This window comes from Triticum urartu, chromosome 2 (genome assembly GCF_003073215.2).
Source record: "Triticum urartu cultivar G1812 chromosome 2, Tu2.1, whole genome shotgun sequence".
NCBI lineage: Eukaryota > Viridiplantae > Streptophyta > Magnoliopsida > Poales > Poaceae > Triticum > Triticum urartu.
This window is the reverse complement of record NC_053023.1, coordinates 105035125-105059647: the sequence shown is the minus strand read 5'-3', so window position 1 is coordinate 105059647 and position 24523 is coordinate 105035125.

The window sequence follows — 24523 nt, the reverse complement described above, 5'->3', positions numbered from 1 at the left end:
TCATCATATGATATATACATGGTGGACACCCCCAAAGAAGGCAATGGCGACGAGACAGCGGAGGATGACCCCTCCAAGAAGCAACCCAAGCGCCGACGTCAGCGGCGCCACTCTAAGTCCCGCCACAACAAAAGTAGTGATACCGGCATAGGAGATAATAACACTCCAGATAGTGCCGAAGACAACCAAAATCCCCTCCAGCGCGATGTAGAGGGGGAGGATGAACAAGCTAGCCCTCCAGAGCAAGCGGCAGATGGCGAACCGGAGGAGGACAATTACATGCCTCTCTTCGAGGACGAGGCGAGCCTCGGCGATGAATAATTTATCGTGCCTGAGGATCCCGTCGAGCAGGAGCGCTTCAAGCGCCGGCTTATGGCCACAACAAATAGCCTGAAGAAAAAGCAACAACAGCTTCAAGCTGATCAAGACTTGCTAGCAGACAGATGGACCGAAGTCCTTGCGGCCGAGGAATTCGAACTCGAGCGCCCCTCCAAGAGTAACCCAAAATGCAGGTTCCTACCTCACCTCGAGGAGGAAGCATTGAAACCTCCATCACCAGTGTACGATGCGGCTGACCGGCCACCGCGTGCCCGAGCCAAAGAGGCGTTTCAGCCCGAAGTTCAGCCCGCACCCCGCCCGCCACTCAATCAAAAATACCAAGGCCAGGGGCAACACACGGGACCTGCGAGACGTATTGGATAGCAGGGCAAAACATGCAAGGTCAATATACGGGTCACGGGGGCGCACGCCAATGCGGGACGATGACCGTCGCGCCGGATACACTAAAGGCAAATCCAGCCGGGCCAAATACAGCAGACAAGACTCATATGAACTGCGTCGTGATATAGCCCGGCACAGAGGCGCCGCACACCCCTATGCTTCACTGATGAAGTTATGGATCACGAATTCCCGGAGGGTTTTGAACCAGTAAATATTGAATCGTATGATGGTACAACAGATCCCGCTGTATGGATTGAGGATTTCCTCCTTCACATCCATATGGCTCGCGGTAACGATCTACATGCCATCAAGTACCTCCCACTAAAACTCAAAGAACCAGCTCGGCATTGGCTGAATAGCTTGCCAGCAGACTCCGTCGACAGTTGGGAGGATTTGGAGGACGCATTCCTTGAAAACTTCCAAGGCACTTATGTGCGACCACCGGATGCTGATGACTTGAGCCATATAACTCAGCAGCCAGAGGAATCGGCCAGGCAATTCTGGACACGGTTCATAACTAAGAAAAACCAAATTGTTGATTGTTCAGATGCAGAGGCCTTAGCGGCATTCAAGCATAACATCCGTGACGAGTGGCTTGCCCAGCACCTTGGCCAAGAGAAGCCGAAGTCTATGGCAGCCCTCACGACACTCATGACCCGCTTTTGCGCGGGCGAGGATATCTGGCTGGCTCGCAGCAACAACACATCACAGAATTCGGGCACTTCGGATACCAAAGATGCCAACGGCAGAACACGTCGTAACAGACCAAAGCGCCGCAACAACGGCGATAACACCGATGACATGGCAGTCAATGCCGGATTCAGAGGCTCTAGATCCGGTCAGCAGAAAAAGCCATTCAAAAGAAGTACTCCGGCTCCGTCCAGTTTGGATCGCATACTGTATCGCTCGTGTCAAATCCACGGCACCCTAGACAAGCCAGCTAATCACACCAATAGAGAATGCTGGGTGTTCAAGCAGGCCAGCAAGTTAAATGCCGAAAACAAGGACAAGGGGCTGCATAGTGATGACGAGGAGGAGCCTAGGCCGCCGAACACAGGAGGACAGAAGGGATTCCCCCCACAAGTGAAGACGGTGAACATGATATACGCAACCCACATTCCCAAGAGGGAACGGAAGCGTGCACTAAGGGACGTCTATGCGATGGAGCCCATCGCCCCAAAGTTCAACCCATGGTCCGCTTGTCCGATCACTTTTGATCGCAGGGACCACCCCACTAGTATCCGTCATGGCGGATCCGCCACACTAGTCCTAGACCCCATCATCGACGGATTTCACCTCACTCGAGTCCTTATGGACGGCGGCAGCAGGCTGAACCTGCTCTATCAGGATACAGTGCAAAAAATGGGTATAGATCCCTCGAGGATCAAACCCACCAAAACCACCTTTAAGGGCGTAATCCCAGGTGTAGAGGCCCACTGCATGGGCTCAATCACACTGGAAGTGGTCTTCGGATCTCCGGACAACTTCCGAAGCGAGGAGTTAATCTTCGATATCGTCCCGTTTTGCAGTGGCTATCATGCACTGCTCAGGCGAACCGCATTCGCAAAATTCAATGTGGTACCGCATTACGCATACCTCAAGCTCAAGATGCCAAGACCTAGGGGGTCATAACAGTGAATGGAAACACAGAACGCTCGCTCCGCACGGAGGAGCACACTGCGGCCCTCGCAGCAGAAGCACAAAGCATCCTTTTAAGGCAAACCACTAATTCGGCGATACAGCCCCCAGACACCTTCAAGCGAGTCCGGAGTAAACTGCAACAGGATCGCCTAGCACGTTCTGAGCTCGCCTAGCAATTCGGCCCCCGTCCCATTCCCAGTCAAGCGACGAAATCTGTGCCACGCGTACATAATTACGCACTGAAAATACCATGGACATAGGCGGGGGCATGATCAAGGCACGTCCCGCAATGCGGCTTAACCGCCCTAGGGGTTGTATACCTTTATCATTCTTTCTCTTTCAGGACCTAACTCTCTGGAAGCACTTTCTGGCAGTACGATTGCCGGACACATTACGGGAAGGAAAAACCAAGGAGGCAAGAAGCTAAGACATACACGGGAACCCTTAGTCAGTACACCAGGGGCTTCCGTTTACCCCATAATACGTCGCGAGAAGTCCAAACACTTTCGACAGTGCGGCACCCCGAACTTATAGCATTATATGCATCAGCTCCGAATCATGTCTTGGGTCAATAGTTGGGTTTGCCCGGCTCCCATGCTTTGGTACCTTACGTTCCGCTATATAGGCTAAGGTAGCGGTGGGAGAACTACTGCGATTGTGTCCCGGTTCTTCCGGACGAGCACCTCAGTAGAGAAAGCCAAAAACTGACTGTCATGATAAGGTGAGAGACTGGTCGCTGTTCGAGAGGTCTCAAGTCCTTCAATACTTTCTCCGCTTTGGGCGAGGAGTCGGCCTTGCCTGACTTAGGCATGTATAGCGCCCCAAATTCGGCCTTCCGAATACTAGGGGCTTCGCCAAAATTTAAAAGTGTAGACTTCTATGGCTAAGTGAGAGTGATAAAGCCTTATAGTCTGATTGCCTGGTTCGTTGAGCTGAACACCTCCCTGGAAGGACCCAAAATTGGGGTAAAGAGTTCTCAGGTTTATCCTGAACACCCCTGTACTAGTTACATGGGGGCAGAAGCCGACAACTGGCCAACTCTCAGATTTTATAAATGGCCGCACAGAAGGTAATATTTAAAATTAAAAAAGTGTCGCATGGTGCAAATGAACTCGTTTCATATTACAGGATCACATAAGCATGTTCATTCAAAAATTACATCCCTGGCACATACATCCGCCACAAGGCGGGAACCCTTCAGGACACTCTCATAATACATTTCAGGGCAGTGATGCTCCTTGCCCTCCGACGGCCCCTCCTTCACCAGCTTCACGGCGTCCAGCTTCGCCCAGTGCACCTTCGCCCGGGCAAAAGCCCTGCGCACACCCTCGATGCAGACGGACCGCTTTATAACTTCAAGCCGTGGGCAGGCATCCACAAGCCGCCTCACCAGACTGATGTAGGTGTCGGGCAGGGGCTCGCCAGGCCACATCCGGACTATAAAGCCCCTCATGGCATGTTCGGTCGCCTTGTGAAGCTCGACCAATTGCTTCAAGCTTTTCCGTCAAGCTCCCCTCCTGAGCTCGGTAAAACTCTGCGGCATCTAGTACACTGCGGGGAAGATCTGCAAATGCCCTTGGAGAGCTCCGAACTTGGGTAAGTAAAAGGAAAGTTTCCTCCACATGCTTGCTTTGCATAATGAATGCCTTACCTGCTGCTATCTTCTTCACCGCATCAATCTCCTCGAGGGCCTTGTGAGCTTCAGCCTTGGTGCTCCGGGCGCTTTCAAGCGCCTGCGCTAGCTCGGACTCTCGCATCTTAGAGTCAAGCTCCAAGGACTCGTGCTTTTTGGCGAGAGCCTCGAGCTCTTGCTGCACCTCACCTACTCGAGCTTCTTGCTTCTCCCGCTCAATGCGCTCCTTGGCCGCTTTGTCTTCAGCCTCGGACAGCGCCTTCTTCAGGGTCGCCACTTCGGTTGTGGCCCTTGGCAAATCCATGATGATCCTATTACTTTACACCCGAACTTCCTTTTAAATATATAGACAAAGGTATTGCTTACCTTTGCTCTCCTTGAGCTGCCTCTTGGTAAGGCCGAGCTCGTCCTCAGACCGCTCTAGGTCCTGCTTCAGTGCAGAGACCTCTGCAATACGTGCGGCAGCGGCCAGCAGTGAAGCCTGCACATACACATAGACATATTCTGATTAGACTCCTGAGTTATCATTTGATCCTCTATTCGGCCTTTCTTCGCGAACGCCAAAACAGAGCATCAGGGGCTACTGTCCATGCGGTAATATTTTTCCTATATTTTCATTGCTTACCTCAAAGCCTGTTAGGTGGCTGGCACAAGCTTCGGTCAGTCCGTTTTTGGCGGACTGAACTTTCTCGATCACTGCACTCATGATAGTGCGGTGCTCTTCGTCGATGGAAGCGCCGCGAAGCGCCTCCAGCAAGTTGTCCAGTGCCTCTGGGTGGACAGAGGCCACTGGCACGAGCGGCTTGCCCCTCTTAATGGCGGGTCGCCTGCTGGAGTCCGGAACCACCGAAGGTTCCAGCGCAGTGTTCGGCTGGGGGCCGAACTTGGAGCCCGTGGGAATTTTGCTCCCTTTGCGCCCAGGGTCCGGAAGGTCGCCTTGAGGCGCCCCCAGGACTACCTCCCCTTGGCCCGGTGCCTATTGAGACAACACCTCGACATTGTCCGTAGGGCAAGGGGTGGAGGCGGTCGGAAGTGAATCGATGTTCATATCCGGCGAGTCCAAAGAACCGTTTGACAAAGATACGTCGATACGGGCTCGGGACGGGCTGCATAATCATATTCGGCATAAGTAGAAGCAGTGCAATAAAACATACCATGAATTACTATGGTATTCGGATACTTACGACCTCGCCAGGGGCTTATCCCTGGGGAACCAATCGTCGTCGCTGTGGGCGGCCGTTGTGGAGCAGTCCGGATGGAGGGTCCTTCCCTTCTTGGACCCTTTGACCTCCCCGGTTGGGTCGGCCTTCCTTTTCTTGTCTCCCCCGGCTGGGGGGGAACCTTCCTCCTCCTCCTCCTCCTCGTTTTCGTGGGAGGAGTGCACGTCGGAGTCATCAGACGATGAGTCCGATACCACCTTGCATCGGAGACCCTTTCGGGTCCCCGTGGCCTTCTTCTTGGTCTTCTTCACTGGCACCTCGTAAGGTGCCGGAACCAGCATCTCCGTTAGGAGAGCATCCACAGGATCTTCAGGCAGGGGGGCTGGGCAATCGAGCTGCTCCGCTGTCTTTATCCAGTCCTGTTAATGACATGGAAGCTTAGATCCTGCACATGATTTAAACCGGGGCAAATAAATACCCTGTGAGATATAAAAACTTACCGGATTGGCACGACGCTTTGCGCTGAGTCCGCAGTCCTCGGTGAGGGAAGGAGGTACCTCGGCGCCCTTGAACAGCACCCTCCAGACGTCCTCGTGCATCGTGTCATAGAGCTCTCGCAGCATCTGGTGCTTGGCCGGGTCAAACTCCCACAAATTGAATGCCTGTCGTTGACACGGGAGAATCCGACGGAAGAGCATGACCTGGACCATGTTGACGAGCTTGATTTTCTTGCTCATCATGTTCCTGATGCAGGTCTGGAGTCCGGTCAGCTCTACCGAAGAACCCCAGGACAGGCCCTTCTCTTTCTAGGAGGTGAGCCGCGTGGGGATTCTGGATCGAAATTTGGGGGCTGCCACCCAGTTGGGGTCACGCGGCTCGGTGATGTAGAACCACCCTGATTGCCACCCCTTTATGGTATCCACATAGGTGCCCTCGAGCCAGGTGACGTTAGGCATTTTGCCCACCATGGCGCCTCTGCACTCTGCTTGCTGGCCGACCACCACCTTCGGTTTAACATTGAAGGTTTTCAGCCATAGGCCGAAGTGGGGCCTGATGCGGAGGAAGGCCTCGCACACGACGATAAACGCCGAGATGTTGAGGATGAAATAGGGGGCTAGATCGTGAGAATCCAGCCCGTAGTAAAACATGAGCCCGGGGACAAACGGGTGGAGGGGAAATCCCAGTCCGCGGACGAAATGGGTAAGAAAAACCACCCTCTCATGGGGTTCGGGCGTAGGGATGATCTGCCCCACATCTGGCAGCCGGTGCGCGATATCCGGGGCCAGATATCCGGCTGCCCATAACTTTGCGATGTGCTCCTCCGTGACAGAGGAGACCATCCACTTGCCTCCTGCTCCGGGCATGCTTGGAGTGGTTTGAGAAGAGGAATGTGTACTTGGGTGCTGGAGCTCGAGTGCGTGAGAATGGATAAGCGAGGAGGTAGAAGGTGTGGGTAAAAGGGGTGAATCCTTGTCCCTTTATAAGGGCGGAAGAGGCAATGCGCCTCCCCACTTGCCTGGTAAAATCGCTTATTTCCCAGGCGACCGTAATTGATGGCGCGGTTGGGTTAACCACGTCCGTGTTGATGAGAATCCCGTAATAAGGGGGACACGATCTCTGCTTTGACAAGACGTGTCAAGAAAACCGCCCCGCGATATATGCAGTGCTGGTTGAGAAAAACGGTTCGAAAAATGACCGGGCCATGACATGATGTCGTGCTGTCAAACGTGTCAGCAGATTGGATTTGTGGAAATGTTATTCTCCCTATGGTGGTATGTGGAACTTGTTTTGCAGAGCGGACACTATCCTTATGTTCAAAATCTTCTATGGAGTATTCGGAGGAGGAACCCGCCTTGCAATGCCGAAGACGATACTGCGCGCCGGACTCGTCGTCATTGAAGCCTAGTTCAGGGGCTACTGAGGGAGTCCTGGATTAGGGGGTCGCCGGACAGTCGGACTATATCCTTTGGACGGACTGTTGGACTATGAAGATACAAGATTGAAGACTACGTCCCATGTCCGGATGGGACTTTCCTTGGCGTAGAAGGCAAGCTTGGCAATACGGATATGTAGATCTCCTCCCTTGTAACCGACTCTGTGTAACCCTAGCCCCCTCCGGTGTCTATATAAACCGAAGGGTTTAGTCCATATGACAACATACAATCATACCATAGGCTAGCTTCTAGGGTTTAGCCTCTATGATCTCGTGGTAGATCAACTCTTCTAATACTCATATCATCAAGAACAATCAAGCAGGACGTAGGGTATTACCTCCTTCAAGAAGGCCCGAACCTGGGTAAACATCATGTACCTTGCCTCTTGTTACCATCCGCCTTAGACGCACAGTTCGGGACGCCCTACCCGAGATCCGCCGGTTTTGACACCGACAATGATCATCACACTTTTATTTACTTACAAATCAATACTTAGAACAAAATATGAATCTATGTGAATGCCTCCGGCGGTGTACTGGGATGTGCAATGATGCATGAGTGACATGTATGAAAGAATTATGAACGGTGGCTTTGACACAAATACAATGTCAACTACAAGATCATGCAAAGCAATATGACAATGATGGAGAGTGTCACAGTAAACGGAACCGTGGAATGTTGCATGGCAATATAACTCGGAATGGCTATGGAAATGCCATGTTAGGTAGGTATGGTGGCTGTTTTGAGGAAGGTATATGGTGGGTGTATGATACCGGCGAAAGGTGCATGGTATTAGAGAGGCTAGCAATGGTAGAAGGGTGAGAGTGAGTATAATCCATGGACTCAACATTAGTCATAAAGAACTCGTCCCCGACCGCCACTCATAAGGAAGACAATCAATAAATAAATCATGCTCCGACTTCATCACATAATGGTTCACCATACGTGCATGCTACGAGAACCACAAACTTCAACACAAGTATTTCCCAAATTCACAACTACTCAACTAGCATGACTCTAATATCACCATCTCCATATCTCAAAACAATTATCAAGTATCAAACTTCTCTTAGTATTCAGCACACTCATAAGAAAAAAATTACTAATCTTGAATGCCTAGCATATTAGGATTAATTTCCCAGTTTAAGTAAATTACCATGCTGTTTAAGACTCTCAAAATAACATAAATGAAGCATGAGAGAATAATAGTTTCTATAAAACAAATCCACCACCGTGCTCTAAAAGATATAAGTGAAGTACTAGAGCAAAAACTATATAACTCAAAAGATATAAGTGAAGCGCATAGAGTATTCTAATAATTTTCAAATCATGTGTGTTTCTCTCAAAAGTTGTGCACAGAAAAGTTGATTGTGGCAAACTAACAAATAAAGAATCAAATAATACAAGACGCTCCAAGCAAAACACATATCATGTGGTGAATAAAAATATAGCTCCAAGTAAAGTTACCGATGGAAGTAGATGAAAGAGGGGATGCCTTCTGGGGCATCCCCAAGCTTTGGCTTTTAGGTGTCCTTAGATTATATTGGGGTGCCATGGGCATCCCCAAGATTAGGCTCTTTCCACTCCTTGTTCCATAATCCATCAAATCTTTTACCCAAAACTTGAAAACTTCACAACACAAAACTCAAAATAGAAAATCTCGTGAGCTCCGTTAGCGAAAGAAAACAAAACACGACTTCAAGGTACTGTAATGAACTCATTCTTTATTTATATTGGTGTTAAACCTAATGTATTCCAACTTCTCTATGGTTTATAAACTATTTTACTAGCCATAGATTCATCAAAATAAGCAAACAACACACGAAAAACAGAATCTGTCAAAAACAGAACAGTCTGTAGTAATCTGTAGCGAACGCAAATTTCTGGAGCCCCAAAAATTCTAAAATAAATTTACGGACGTGAGTAATTTATATATTAATCATCTTCAAAAAGAATTAACTAAATATCACTTTTAAAATAAAAATGACAGCAATTTTTGTGAGCGCTAAAGTTTCTGTTTTTTACAGCAAGATCGAAAAGACTTTCCCCAAGTCCTCCCAACGGTTCTACTTGGCACAAACACTAATTAAGCACAAAAAACACAACCAAAACAGAGGATAGATAAGTTATTTATTACTAAACAGGAGCAAAAATAAAGGAATAAAAATAAAATTGGGTTGCCTCCCAACAAGCGCTATCGTTTAACGCCCTTAGCTAGGCATAAAAGCAAAGATAGATCTAGGTATTGCCATCTTTGGTAGGCAATCCATAAGTGGCTCTCATAATAGATTCATATGGTAATTTAATTTTCTTTCTATAGAAGTGTTCCATACCTTTCCTGAACGGAAATTGGAATTTAATATTCCCTTCCTTCATACCAATAATTGCACCAATCGTTCTAAGGAAAGGTCTACCAAGAATAATAGGACATGAAGGATTGCAATCTATGTCAAGAACAATAAAATCTATAGGCACATAATTCCTATTTGCAACAATAAGAACATCATTAATTCTTAAGGTAAAGGCAGGTATAATTTATCCCGTTAAATCCTAAGGTAACATCATTAAATCTATGGTTAAATCACCAACATTAAATCCTATGGTAAAGGCAGGTATAATTTATCCCGTTGCTGATAGTTAGTGGGTAAGTCATGTTCATTGTGTCCCTAAGAAGGGAGGTATTACTATAGTTCCTAATGATAAAGATTAATTGATCCCACAAAGAATTGTTACAGGTTATAGAATGGTAATTGATTTCTGCAAATTAAATAAAGCTACTAAAAAGGATCATTACCCTTTACCTTTTATTGATCAAATGCTAGAAAGATTATCCAAGCATACACATTTTTGCTTTCTAGATGGTTATTTTGGTTTCTCTCAAATACATGTGTCAAAATAGGATCAAGAAAAGACAACTTTTACTTGCCCTTTCGGTACCTTTTCTTATAGACGTAGGCCTTTTGGTTTATGTAATGCACCTGCTACCTTTCAAAGATGTATGACTGCTATATTCTCTGACTTCTGTGAAAAGATTGTTGAGGTTTTCATCGATGATTTATCCGTTTATGGAACTTCTTTTGATGATTTCTTAAGCAACCTTGATCGAGTTTTGCAGATATGTGAAGAAACTAATCTTGTTTTGAATTGGGGGAAGTGCCACTTTATGGTTAATGAAGGTATTGTCTTGGGGCATAAAATTTCTCAAAGAGGTATTGAAGTTGATAAAGCTAAAGTTGATGCTATTGAAAAGATGATGTGTCCTAAGGACATTAAAGGTATAAGAAGTTTCCTTGGTCATGCTGGTTTTTATAGGAGGTTCATTAAGGACTTTTCTAAAATTTCTCGGCCTCTGAAATACTTAAGAAAGCCTTGATTTCTGCACCTATTGTTCAGCCTCCTGATTGGAATTTACCATTTGAAATTATGTGTGATGCTAGTGATTATGCTGTAAGGGTTGTTCTAGGACAAAGAGTTGATAAGAAATTAAATGTTATCCAATATGCTAGTAAAACTCTAGACAATGCCTAGAGAAATTACGCTACTACTGAAAAAGAATTTTTTGCAGTTGTGTTTGCTTGTGATAAGTTCAGACCTTATATTGTTGATTCTAAGGTAATTGTTCACACTGATCATGCTGCTATTAAATATCTTATGGAAAAGAAAGATGCTAAACCTAGACTTATTAGATGGGTTCTCTTGCTATAAGAATTTGATTTGCATATTATTGATGGAAAGGGAGCTGAGAACCCCGTTGCAGACAACTTGTCTAGGTTAGAGAATGTTCTTGATGACCCACTACCTATTGATGATAGTTTTCCTGATGAACAATTAGTTGTCATAAATGCTTCTCATACTGCTCCATGGTATGCTGATTATGCTAATTACATTGTTCCTAAATTTATACCACCTAGTTTCACATACCGGCAAAAGAAAAAAATCTATGATTTAAGGCATTACTTCTGGGATGACCCACACCTTTATAAAGAAGGAGTAGATGGTGTTATTAGATGTTGTGTACCTGAGCATGAACAGGAACGGATCCTACGCAAGTGTCATTTCGAGGCATATGGAGGACACCATGCTGGAGATAGAACTGCACATAAGGTATTGCAATCCGGTTTTTATTGGCCTACTCTCTTCAAGGGTGCCCGTAAGTTTGTTTTGTCTTGTGATGAATGTCAAAGAATAGGTAATATTAGTAGACGTCAAGAAATGCCTATGAATTAATCACTTGTTATTGAACCATTCGACGTTTGGGGCTTTGATTATATGGGACCGTTTCCTTCCTCTAATGGGTATACTCATATTTTAGTTGCTGTTGATTACGTTACTAAGTGGGTAGAAGCTATTCCAACTAGTAGTGTTGATCATAACACCTCTATTAAGATGCTTAAAGAAGTTATTTTTCCAAGGTTTGTAGTCCCTAGATACTTAATGGCTAATGGTGGTTCACATTTTATTCATGGTGCTTTCCGTAAAATGCTTGCTAAGAATGACATTAATCATAGAATTGCATCTCCTTATCATCCACAGTCTAGTGGTCAAGTAGAACTGAGCAATAGAGAGCTTAAATTAATTTTGCAAAAGACTGTTAATAGATCTAGAAAGAATTGGTCCAAGAAACTTGATGATGCATTATGGGCCTATAGAACTGCATATAAAAATCCTATGGGTATGTCTCCGTATAAAATGGTTTATGGTAAAGCATGTCACTTACCTCTTGAACTAGAGCATAAGGCATATTGGGCCATTAAAGAGCTCAATTATGATTTCAAACTTGCTAGTGAGAAGAAGCTTTTTGACATTAGCTCACTTGATGAAAGGAGAGCCCAGGCTTATGAGAATGCCAAACTATTTAAAGAAAAAGTTAAAAGATGGCATGATAAAAGGATACAAAAGCATGAATTTAATGTAGGTGATTATGTATTGCTATACAACTCTCATTTAAGATTTTTTGCAGGCAAAATCCTCTCTAAATGGGAAGGTCCTTACATCATCGAGGAGGTCTATCGTTCTGGTGCAATAAAAATCAACAACTTCGATGGCATAAATCCGAGGGTGGTGAACGGTCAAAGAATCAGACATTATATCTCAGGTAATCCCATAAATGTTGAAACCAATGTTATTGAAACCGTAACCCTGGAGGAATACATAAGAGACACTTTCCAGAACGTTTCAGACTCCGAAAAGGAATAGGTACATGGTACGGTAAGTAAACGACTCCAAATCAGTTCTAATGGCAATTTTTCTATGTTTTGGAATATTTAAGAAAATAGGAAAATAAGAAGCAGTCCGGAAAGGACAAGAGGCTTCCACGAGGGTGGAGGGCGCGCCCTACCCCCCTAGGCGCGCCCCCTGCCTTGTGGGAACCTCGTGTGCCCTCCGGACTCTGTTTTCTTGCACGATACTTCTTTTGGTCGGTAAAAATTCATTATATAATCTCCCGAAGGTTTTGACCACCGTATCACGCAAATATCCTCTGTCTTTGTTTCGAGCTATTTCTGTTGGAAATATTCCCTAGAGGCAATAATAAAATGGTTATTATTATATTTCCTTGTTCATGATAATTGTCTATTGTTCATGCTATAATTGTGTTATCTGGAAATCGTAATACATGTGTGAATATATAGACCACAACATGTCCCTAGTAAGCCTCTAGTTGACTAGCTCGTTGATCAGTAGATGGTTACGGTTTCCTGACCATGGACATTGGATGTCATTGATAACGGGATCACATCATTAGGAGAATGATGTGATGGACAAGACCCAATCCTAAGCATAGCACAAGATCGTGTAGTTCGTTTGCTAGAGATTTTCTAAGTGTCAAGTATCATTTCCTTAGACCATGAGATTGTGCAACTCCCGGATACCGTTGGAGTGCTTTGGGTGTACCAAACGTCACAACGTAACTGGGTGGCTATAAAGGTACACTACAGGTATCTCCAAAAGTGTCTGTTGGGTTGGCATGAATCGAGACTGGGATTTGTCACTCCATATGACGGAGAGGTATCTCTGGGCCCACTCGGCAATGCATCATCATAATGAGCTCAGTGTGACTAAGTAGTTGGTCTCGGGATGATGTGTTACAGAACGAGTAAAGTGACTTGCCGGTAACGAGATTGAACAAGGTATTGGGATACCTACAATTGAATCTCGGGCAAGTAACATACTGATTGACAAAGGGAATTGAATACGGGCTTGATTGAATCCTCAACATCGTGGTTCATCCGATGAGATCATCGTGGAACATGTGGGAGCCAACATGGGTATCCAGATCCCGCTGTTGGTTATTGGGCGGAGAGTTGTCCCGGTCATGTCTGCATGGTTCCCGAACCCGTAGGGTCTACACACTTAAGGTTCGGTGACGCTAGGGTTGTAGAGATATTAGTATGCGGTAACCCAAAAGTTATTCGGAGTCCCGGATGAGATCCCGGACGTCACGAGGAGTTCTGGAATGGTCCGTAGGTAAAGATTTATATATAGGAACACCAGTTTCGGCCACCGGGAAAGTTTCGGGGGTCACCGGTATTGTACCGGGACCACCGGAAGGGTCCCGGGGGTCCACCGGGTGGGGCCACCTATCCCAGAGGGCCCCATGGGATGAAGTGGGAAGGGAACCAGCCCCTGGTGGGCTGGTGCGCCCCCCTTGGGCCTCCCCTGCGCCTAGGGTTGGAAACCCTAGGAGTGGGGGGCACCCCACTTGGCTTGGGGGCCAAGCCACCCCCTTGGCCGCCCCCCCATCTAGATGGGATCTAGAGGGGCTGGCGCCCCCCCCTTGGCCCCTATATATAGTGGAGGGGAGGTAGGGCAGCCGCACCCAAGTCCCTGGCGCCTCCCTCTCCCTCCGTGACACCTCTCCCTCTCGTTGGTGGTTGGCGAAGCCCTGCCGAGATCCCGCTGCTTCCACCACCACGCCGTCGTGCTGCTGGATCTCCATTAACCTCTCCTCTCCCCTTGCTAGATCAAGAAGGAAGAGACGTCTCTCCCAACCGTACGTGTGTTGAACACGGAGGTGCCGTCCGTTCGGCGCTCGGTCATCGGTGATTTGGATCACGACGAGTACGACTCCATCAACCCCGTTCTCTTGAACGCTTCCGCTCGCAATCTACAAGGGTATGTAGATGCACTCCTCTTCCCCTCGTTGCTAGATGACTCCATAGATTGATCTTGGTGATGTGTAGAAAAGTTTTAAATTTCTGTTACGTTCCCCAATAGTGGCATCATGAGCTAGGTCTATGCGTAGTTTCTATGCACGAGTAGAACACAAGTTATTGTGGGCGTTGATTTTGTCAATTTACTTGCCGTTGCTAGTCTTATCTTGATTCGGCAACATCGTGGGATGAAGCGGCCCGGACCGACCTTACACGTACTCTTACGTGAGACTGGTTCCACCGACTGACATGCACTAGTTGCATAAGGTGGCTGGCGGGTGTCTGTCTCTCCCACTTTAGTCGGGTCGGATTCGATGAAAAGGGTCCTTATGAAGGGTAAATAGAAATTGGCATATCACGTTGTGGTTTTGGCGTAGGTAAGAAACTTTCTTGCTAGAAACCTATAGCAGCCACGTAAAAACTTGCAACAACAATTAGAGGACGCCTAACTTGTTTTTGTAGCATATGTCGTGTGATGTGATATGGCCAAAAGGATGTGATGAATGATATATGTGATGTATGAGATTGATCATGTTCTTGTAATAGGAATCACGACTTGCATGTCAATGAGTATGACAATCAGCAGGAGCCATAGGAGTTGTCTTAATTTATTTATGACCTGCGTGTCAACATAAATGTCATGTAATTACTTTACTTTATCGCTAACCGTTAGCCATAGTAGTAGAAGTAATAGTTGACGAGACAACTTCATGAAGACACGATGATGGAGATCATGATGATGGAGATCATGGTGTCATGCCGGTGACGACGATGATCATGGCGCCCCGAAGATGGAGATAAAAAGGAGCAAAATGATATTGGCCATATCATGTCACTATTTGATTGCATGTGATGTTTATCATGTTTTACATCTTATTTGCTTAGAACGACGGTAGCATAAATAAGATGATCCCTCGCAATAATTTCAAGAAAGTGTTCCCCCTAACTGTGCACCATTGCTAAGGTCCGTTGTTTCGAAGCACCACGTGATGATCGGGTGTGATAGGTTCTAACGTTCGCATACAACGGGTGTAAGCCAGATTTACACACGCAATACACTTAGGTTGACTTGACGAGCCTAGCATGTACAGACATGGCCTTGGAACACGGAAGACCGAAAGGTCGAACATGAGTCGTATAGAAGATACGATCAACATGAAGATGTTCACGATGATGACTAGTCCGTCTCACGTGATGATCGAACACGACCTAGTTGACTCGGATCATGTATCACTTAGATGACGAGAGGGATGTCTATCTGAGTGGGAGTTCATTAATAATTTGATTAGATGAACTTAATTATCATGAACATAGTCTAAAATCTTTGCAATATGTCTTGTAGATCAAATGGCCCACGCTAATGTTGTCCTCAACTTCAACGCGTTCCTAGAGAAAACCAAGCTGAAAGACGATGGTAGCAACTATACGGACTAGGTCCGGAACTTGAGGATCATCCTCATAGCTGCCAAGAAAGCATATGTCCTTGAAGCACCGCTAGGTGAAGCACCACCCCCACCAAACCAAGACGTTATGAACGCTTGGCAGTCCCGTGTTGATGATAACTCCCTGGTTCAGTGCGGCATGCTTTACAGCTTAGAACCGGGGCTCCAGAAGCGTTTTGAGCAACACGGAGCATATGAGATGTTCCAAGAGCTGAAAATGGTTTTCCAAGCTCATGCCTGGGTCGAGAGATATGAAGTCTCTGACAAGTTCTACAGTTGTAAGATGGAGGAGAATAGTTCCGTCAGCGAGCACATACTCAAAATGTCTGGGTTGCACAACCGCTTGTCTCAGCTGGGAGTTAATCTCCCGGATGATGTGGTCGTTGACAGAATCCTTCAGTCGCTCCCACCTAGCTACAAGAGCTTTGTGATGAACTTCAATATGCAGGGGATGGAAAAGACCATTCCTGAGGTATATTCGATGCTGAAATCAGTGGAGGTGGAAATCAAAAAGGAATATCAAGTGTTGATGGTGAATAAAACCACTAAGTTCAAGAAAGGCAAGGGTAAAAACAACTTCAAGAAGGACGGCAAGGGAGTTGCCGCGCCCGGTAAGCAAGCTGCCGGGAAGAAGCCAAAGAATCGACCCAAGCCCGAGACTGAGTGTTTTTATTGCAAGGGAAGTGGTCACTGGAAGCGGAACTGCCCCAAGTACTTAGCGGACAAGAAGGCCGGCAACACCAAAGGTATATGTGATATACATGTTATTGATGTGTACCTTACCAGTACTCGTAGTAGCTCCTGGGTATTTGATACCGGTGCGGTTGCTCATATTTGTAACTCAAAAAAGGAGCTGCGGAATAAGCGGAGACTGGCGAAGGACGAGGTGACGATGCGCGTCGGGAATGGTTCCAAGGTCGATGTGATCGCCGTCGGCACGCTACCTCTGCATTTACCTACGGGATTAGTTTTAAACCTCAATAATTGTTATTTAGTGCCAGCTTTGAGCATGAACATTGTATCAGGATATCGTTTAATACGAGATGGCTACTCATTTAAATCCGAGAATAATGGTTGTTCTATTTATATGAGAGATATGTTTTATGGTCATGCCCCGCTGGTCAAAGGTTTATCCTTATTTAATCTCGAATGTGATGTTACACATATTCATAGTGTGAATACCAAAAGATGTAAGGTTGATAATGATAGTCCCACATACTTGTGGCACTGTCGCCTTGGTCACATTGGTGTCAAACGCATGAAGAAACTCCATGCAGATGGACATTTGGAGTCTCTTGATTATGAATCATTTGACACGTGCGAACCATGCCTCATGGACAAAATGACCAAGACTCCGTTCTCCGGAACAATGGAGCGAACAACCAACTTATTGGAAATCATACATACTGATGTGTGCGGTCCAATGAGTGTTGAGGCTCGCGATGGCTATCGTTATGTTCTCACCCTCACTGATGACTTGAGTAGATATGGGTATGTCTACTTAATGAAACACAAGTCTGAGACCTTTGAAAAGTTCAAGGAATTTCAGAGTGAGGTTGAGAATCAACGTGATAGGAAAATCAAGTTCTTGCGATCAGATCGTGGGGGAGAATATTTGAGTCACGAATTTAGCACGCACTTAAGGAAATGTGGAATAGTTTCACAACTCACGCTGCCTAGAACACCTCAGCGAAATGGTGTGTACGAACGTCGTAATCGCACTCTATTGGATATGGTGCGATCTATGATGTCTCTTACCGATCTACCGCTGTCATTTTGGGGCTATGCTTTAGAGACTACCGCATTCACTTTAAATAGGGCTCCGTCGAAATCCATTGAGACGACACCGTATGAATTATGGTTTGGGAAGAAACCTAAGCTATCATTTCTAAAAGTTTTGGGGATGCTATGCTTATGTGAAGAAACTTCAACCTGAAAAGCTCGAACCCAAATCGGAAAAATGCGTCTTCATAGGATACCCTAAAGAAACTATTGGGTATACCTTCTACCTCAGATCTGAAGGCAAGTTCTTTGTTGCCAAGAATGGATCATTTCTAGAGAAAGAGTTTCTCTCGAAAGAAGTAAGTGGGAGGAAAGTAGAACTTGATGAAGTATTGCCTCTTGAACCGGAGAGTGGCGCAGCTCAAGAAAATGTTCCTGAGGTGCCTGCATCGACTAGAGAGGAAGTTAATGATGATGATCATGAAACTTCATATCAAGTTGCTACTGAACTTCGTAGGTCCACAAGGACATGTTCCGCACCAGGGTGGTATGGCAACCCTTTCCTGGAAATCATGTTGTTAGAAAATGGTGAACCTTCAAACTATGAAGAAGCGATGGCGGGCCCAGATTCCGACAAATGGCTGGAAGCCATGAAATCCGAGATAGGATCCATGTATGAAAACGAAGTATGGACTTTGACTGACTTGCCAGATGATCTGCGAGCCATAGAAAATAAATGGATCTTTAAGAAGAAGACAGACGCGGATGGTAATGTGACCATCTATAAAGCTCGGCTTGTCGCTAAGGGTTATCGACAAGTTCAAGGGGTTGACTACGATGAGACTTTCTCACCCGTAGCGAAGCTGAAGTCCGTCCGAATCATGTTAGCAATCGCCGCATTCTATGATTATGAGATATGGCAAATGGACGTCAAAACGACATTCCTTAATGGTTTCCTTAAGGAAGAATTCTATATGATGCAGCCGGAAGGTTTTCTCGATCCTAAGAATGCTGACAAGGTGTGCAAGCTCCAACGCTCAATCTATGGGCTGGTGCAAGCATCTAAGAGTTGGAACATTCATTTTGATGAGATGATCAAAGCATTTGGGTTTACGCAGACTTATGGAGAAGCCTACGTTTACAAGAAAGTGAGTGGGAGTTCTGTAGCATTTCTCATATTGTATGTGGATGACATACTATTGATGGGAAATGATATAGAATTCTTGGAAAGCATAAAGGCCTACTTGAACAAGTGTTTTTCAATGAAGGATCTTGGAGAAGCTGCTTATATATTAGGCATCAAGATCTATAGAGATAGATCGAGACGCCTCATTGGTCTTCCACAGAGTACGTACCTTGACAAGATATTGAAGAAGTTCAATATGGATCAGTCAAAGAAGGGGTTCTTGCCTGTGTTGCAAGGTACGAGATTGAGCATGGCTCAATGCCCGGCCACGGCAGAAGATAGAGAAAAGATGAGTGTCGTCCCCTATGCCTCGGCCATAGGGTCTATCATGTATGCCATGCTATGTACCAGACCTAATGTAAACTTTGTCGTAAGTTTGGTAGGAAGGTACCAAAGTAATCCCGGCATGGAACAATGGACAGCGGTCAAGAATATCCTGAAGTACCTGAAAAGGACTAAGGATATGTTTCTCGTTTATGGAGGTGACGAAGAGCTTGTCGTAAAGGGTTACGTCGATGCTAGCTTCGACACAAATCTGGATGACTCCGAGTCACAAACCGGATACGTGTATATTTTGAATGGTGGGGTAGTCAGCTGCTGCAGTTGCAAGCAAAGCGTCGTGGCGGGATCTACATGTGAAGCACAGTACATGGCAGCCTCGGAGGCAGCATAAGAAGCAATCTGGGTGAAGGAGTTCATTACTGACCTAGGAGTTATTCCCAATGCGTTGGGCCCGATGACTCTCTTCTGTGACAACACTGGAGCTATTGCCCTTGCCAAGGAGCCCAGGTTTCACAGGAAGACCAGGCATATCAAGCGTCGCTTCAACTCCATTCGTGAAAATGTTCAAAATGGAGACATAGATATTTGTAAAGTGCATACGGACCTGAATGTCGCAGATCCGTTGACTAAACCTCTCCCTCGAGCAAAACATGATCAACACCAGAACTCTATGGGTGTTCGATTCATCATAATGTAACTGGATTATTGACTCTAGTGCAAGTGGGAGACTGTTGGAAATATGCCCTAGAGGCAATAATAAAATGGTTATTATTATATTTCCTTGTTCATGATAATTGTCTATTGTTCATGCTATAATTGTGTTATCCGGAAATCATAATACATGAGTGAATATATAGACCACAACATGTCCCTAGTAAGCCTCTAGTTGACTAGCTCGTTGATCAATAGATGGTTACGGTTTCCTGACCATGGACATTAGATGTCATTGATAACGGGATCACATCATTAGCAGAATGATGTGATGGACAAGACCCAATCCTAAGCATAGCACAAGATCGTGTAGTTCGTTTGCTAGAGCTTTTCTAAGTGTCAAGTATCATTTCCTTAGACCATGAGATTGTGAAACTCCCGGATACCGTAGGAGTTCTTTGGGTGTACCAAACGTCACAATGTAACTGGGTGGCTATAAAGGTACACTACAGGTATCTCCGAAAGTGTCTGTTGGGTTGGCATGAATCGAGACTGGGATTTGTCACTCCGTATGATGGAGAGGTATCTCTGGGCCCACTCGGCAATGCATCATCATAATGAGCTCAGTGTGACTAAGTAGTTGGTCACGGGATGATGTGTTACGGAATGAGTAAAGTGACTTGCCGGTAACGAGATTGAGCAAGGTATTGGGATACCGACGATCGAATCTCGGGCAAGTAACGTACCGATTGATAATGGGAATTGAATACGGGATTGATTGAATCCTCGACATCGTGGTTCATCCGATGAGATCATCATGGAACATGTGGGAACCAACATGGGTATCCAGATCCCGCTGTTGGTTATTGGCCGGAGAGTTGTCTCGGTCATGTCTGCATGGTTCCCGAACCGGTAGGGTCTACACACTTAAGGTTCGGTAACGCTAGGGTTGTAGAGATATTAGTATGCCGTAAGCCGAAAGTTGTTCAGAGTCCCGGATGAGATCCCGGACGTCACGAGGAGTTCCGGAATGGTCCGGAGGTAAAGATTTATATATAGGAACACCAGTTTCGGCCACCGGGAAAGTTTCGGGGGTCATCGGTATTGTACCGGGACCACCGGAAGGGTCCCGGGGGTCCACCGGGTGGGGCCACCTATCCCGGAGGGCCCCATGGGCTGAAGTGGGAAGGGAACCAGCCCCTGGTGGGCTGGTGCGCCCCCCCCCTTGGGCCTCCCCCTGCGCCTAGGGTTGGAAACCCTAGGGGTGGGGGCGCCCCACTTGGCTTGGGGGCCAAGCCACCCCCTTGGCCGCCCCCCCCCATCTAGATGGGATCTAGAGGGGCCGGCGCCCCCCCTTAGCCCCTATATATAGTGGAGGGGAGGGAGGGCAGCTGCACCCAAGTCCCTGGCGCCTCCCTCTCCCTCCGTGACACCTCTCCCTCTCGTTGGTGCTTGGCAAAGCCCTGCCGAGATCCCGCTGCTTCCACCACCATGCCGTCGTGATGCTGGATCTCCATCAACCTCTCCTCTCCCCTTGCTGGATCAAGAAGGAGGAGACATCTCTCCCAACCGTACGTGTGTTGAACGCAGAGGTGTTGTCCGTTCGGCGCTCGGTCATCGGTGATTTGGATCACGACGATTATGACTCCATAACCCCGTTCTCTTGAACACTTCCTCTCCTGATCTACAAGGGTATGTAGATGCACTCCTATTCCCCTCGTTGCTAGATGACTCCATAGATTGATCTTGGTGATGCGTAGAAAAATTTTAAATTTCTGCCGTGTTCCCCAACAGTTTCTACTACAGATTAGAGCATTATGTCATCCCAAGATTCAGAGGGAGAAAGCTATGTGGTAGATTACCTTGCAGATCATAAGGTCTAGGGGACTTGGAGCATTGTGGTTGGACCACGGAGGAAGAAGACTATGAGCCTAAGGGAATGGAGGAGACAAGCTCAGATGAAGAAGAAGTCCTATTACCTCAACCTTGGGACATGCATGTGGAGTTCAAAAAGTCAAGCCTCCCCAATAGAGCAAAGAAACCTAAGATCGAGTTTATCCCTTTTCGTCTCTAGCAGGAGAACAAACAAGAACTATGCAAAAAGGTATTAAGCCTTGAGCGGGAGATCGAGGACCTAAGGGAGCAAAATTCTATCCTCAAGCACAAATTAAGGAAGAAGCACACGTCATCAACAACTCCATCATCACCACCTCCGGGGAAGGATACATAAACACATGGGTATGGGCACTCCCCTTGGAAACTGCCAAGCTTGGGGGAGTGCCCCGGTATCGTATCACCATCACACTTTTATCTTTACCGTTTTTCTTAGTTCGATCTTTTTGGTTATATCTTGATCTAGTAGAATAAAGTTTTAGTATGATCTAGTTTTGAGATTTGCTTTATGATCCTTCTATGTAATTGAGTCCGTGAGCTGTATATAATAAACATTAGTGTTGAGTCAAGGGCTTGATTACCTTACAATGATCTTGAGGGAATAAAATAAAAGAAAAAGAATAAAAAAAATAAAGGGATCATGTGGAGCTTATGGAGAGTAATGACTTCACATATAAAGAGTATGATGAATCAAAATTGTTGCGAGTTGACAAACATAGTTTTGGTCATCGTGGCAATTAATAGGAAGTAATAAAGAAAGATAGGTTTTCACATATAAATATACTGTCTTGGACATCTTTTATGATTGTGAGCACTCATTAAAATATGACATGCTAAAGAGTTGATGTTGGACAAGGAAGACAACGTAATAGGTTATGTTTTCTTACATCTGAGATAAATTATATTGTCATGGATCATCCAACATGTTGAGCTTGCCTTTCCCTCTCATGCTGGCCAATTTTTTGCACCAAGTAGAGATACTACTTGTGCTTCCAAATATCCTTAAACCCAGTTTTTCCATGAGAGTCCACCATATCTACCTATGGATTGAGTAAGATCCTTCAAGTAAGTTGTCATCATTGCAAGCAATAAAAATTGCTCTCTAAATATGTATGATTTATTAGTGTGGAGAAAATAAGTTTATACGATCTTGTGATGTGGAAGAAGTAAAAGCTACGGACTGCATAATAAAGGTCCATATCACAAGTGGCAATATAAAGTGACGTTCTTTTGCATTAAGATTTTGTGCATCCAACCATAAAAGCACATGACAACCTCTGCTTCCCTCTGTGAAGGGCCTATCTTTTATTCTTGTCAATTACTTCATGCAAGAGTCACAGTGATCTTCACCTTTCCTTTTTACATTTTATCCTTTGGCAAGCGCAATGTGTTGGAAAGATCCAGGTATATATAGCTAATTGGATGCGAGTTTTCATGAACTATTATTGTTGACATTACCCTTGAGGTAAAAAGTTGGGAGGCAAAACTATAAGCCCCTATCTTTCTCTGTGTCCGATTAAAACTTCATAACCATAAATATCGCATGAGTGTTAGCAATTGTGAAAGACTAAATGACGGTTGAGTATGTGGACTTGCCGAGAAGCTCTTATATTGACTCTTTCCTGTGTTATGATAAATTGCAATTGCTTCAATGACTGAGATTATAGTTTGTTAGTTTTCAATGAAGTTTCTAATTCATACTTGAGTATGTGAAAGAATTGTTACTTTAGCATAAGAGATCATATGACAATATATAGGGTCGCGCTATTCGTCACCCTGGGTGAGGAATAGTTATTCTTCACCCCCCCCCCTCTATTTTACCATCAATGCATCATAATTTTATGTTACTTCAGTTTTGTCTTATTTCTGACGCAAAAAGGGATCGTAAGAAAATATATAATCGCCGTAAAAAATATTTTATGTTATGTAAAATTACAAACATAAAAACATAGTCTAAAATACACATAAACCGCAAATTTTCTTGTCTTATGACCTATATTTTTATTTTTTTTATGTCAAATTTTACGTAGTGAATCAATAGGAATGTAACTATTTGAAATCAAAGCATAATTTAATTATAAAATGATCGTAAGATTACCTCGGGTGAAGAATAACTTATTCTGCATCCTGGGTGATGAATAGTAACACTATATATATAGGGTCGTGCTATTCGTCACCCTGGGTGAGGAATAGGTATTCTTCACCCCCCTCTATTTTACCATCAATGCACCGTAATTTTACGTTCCGTAAGTTTTGTCTTATTTCCGACGCAAAAAGGGACCGTAAGAAAATATATGATCGCCGTAAAAAATATTTTATGTTATGTAAAATTACAAATGTAAAAACAGTCTAAAATACACATAAACTGCAAATTTTCATGTCTTATGACCTATATTTTTTTATTTTCTTATGTCAAATTTTACGTAGTGAATCAATATAAATGTAACTATTTGAATTCCAAACGTAATTTAATTATGAAATGATCGTAAGATTATCTCGGGTGAAGAATAACTTATTTTGCACCCTGGATGATGAATAGTAACACTATATATATATATATGTTGATGTTCTAAGAATGATCATGATACCCTCATGTCCATATTTTATTTTATTGACACCTATATCTCTAAACGTGTGGACATGTTTTTCGATTTCTGCTTTCGCTTGAGGACAAGCGAGGTCTGAGCTTGGGGAGTTGATACGTCCATTTTGCATCATGCTTTTATATCGATATTTATTGCATTATGGGCTGTTATTACACATTATGTCACAATACTTATGCCTATTCTCTCTTATTTTACAAGGTTTACATGAAGAGGGGGAATGCCGGCACCTGGAATTCTGGGCTGGAAAAGGAGCAAATATTAGAGACCTATTCTGCACATCTCCAAACGTCCTGAAACTTCACGGGAGCACGTTTCAGAATATAAAAAAAATATTGGGCGAAAGAAGTACCAGAGGGGGCCAGCCACCATCCACGAGGGTGGGGGTGCGCCCTACCCCCTGGGCGCACCCCCCTGCCTCATGGGCCCCCTGGCAGCCCTCTGATGCCCATCTTTGGCTATATGGAGTCTTTCGTCGAGGAAAAAATCATAAGCAAGCTCATGG